The sequence below is a fragment of the Otolemur garnettii genome, unplaced genomic scaffold (assembly GCF_000181295.1).
Source record: "Otolemur garnettii isolate 467f Iridium unplaced genomic scaffold, OtoGar3 scaffold00011, whole genome shotgun sequence".
NCBI lineage: Eukaryota > Metazoa > Chordata > Mammalia > Primates > Galagidae > Otolemur > Otolemur garnettii.
Genome location: NW_003852406.1, coordinates 17,873,412 through 17,874,410, shown reverse-complemented (window position 1 = coordinate 17,874,410; position 999 = coordinate 17,873,412). Strand labels below are relative to the sequence as shown.

The window sequence follows — 999 nt, the reverse complement described above, 5'->3', positions numbered from 1 at the left end:
CTGAGCTCAGGCAATCCACTGGCCTTGGCCTTCCAGAGTGCTAGGATTACAGGCGTGAGCCACCACGCCCAGCCCCTGTATATATAATTATATGTGATTATACTTTAAATATGAGTGGTAATGTAGTAGGTATGTTTGCACCAGCATCATGACAAATGTGAGTAATGCATTGCACTGACATTAGGATGGCTACATCACTAGGCAATAGATTTTTTTCAGCTCTAGTATAATCTTACAGGACCACTGCTATACATGCAGTCCATTATTCACTGAAACATCATTATGCAGTACATGACTAAGTAGTATTTTTTATTGTCAGTTTATTTTTTTCAGGACTTTGATCATGTCATCCTATTTTCTCCTGGCCTGTGAGGTGTTTGTTGAAAAATCTGCTCATATGTTAAGGAGGTTCCCTTGTGGGGTGACCCGTTGTCTTTGTCCTGTTCTTTTTCAAAATTCTCTCTTTGTCTTTGAATTTTAAAAAATTGATAATAACATGTTGCAAGCCCAGCTGTGGTGAGGGCCCCAGTGACCATCTTCTGGAAGACACAGGCAGTGTTTCCATGGTGCCAATTCCACCGGCTGGCAGATAGCACAAGCTGTGAGTGCATGACAACCTCCACCCAGATTTCAGAGGTAGAGCCAGCTAGAGCCTCAGGCACCGAACCCAGGTAGAGGCCCACCGTGAGTTTGAGGCTGTCACCAACAACTTCCACTGACAACCTCCACTAGAGCAATGCTTAGTGGAGTCAAGCGATTCTACCAATCTGGGCCCTCAGGGATGACCCTGCATTCAGTGGAGGACTCTCTGAAGTGGCCCTGCCCACCAAGGTTTACCCCATGTTATCAGTTCTTTCCTGTCTATGCACTTATTTATTTATTTATTTTTTTAGAGACAAAGTCTCACTTTGTCACCCTTGATAGAGTGCCATCTCCAACTCCTGGGCTTAGGCGATTCTCTTGCCTCAGCCTCCCAAGTAGCTGGGACTATAGGCGCCC

At 45.1% G+C, this 999-nt stretch overlaps 1 protein-coding gene across 5 annotated transcripts in view; it reads left to right on the top strand.

Moving 5' to 3' along the window:
• The window catches only part of DPP8 (dipeptidyl peptidase 8), a 56,581-nt gene that overhangs the window by 23,551 nt on the left and 32,031 nt on the right, over positions 1 to 999 (top strand). The window lies entirely within an intron of this gene.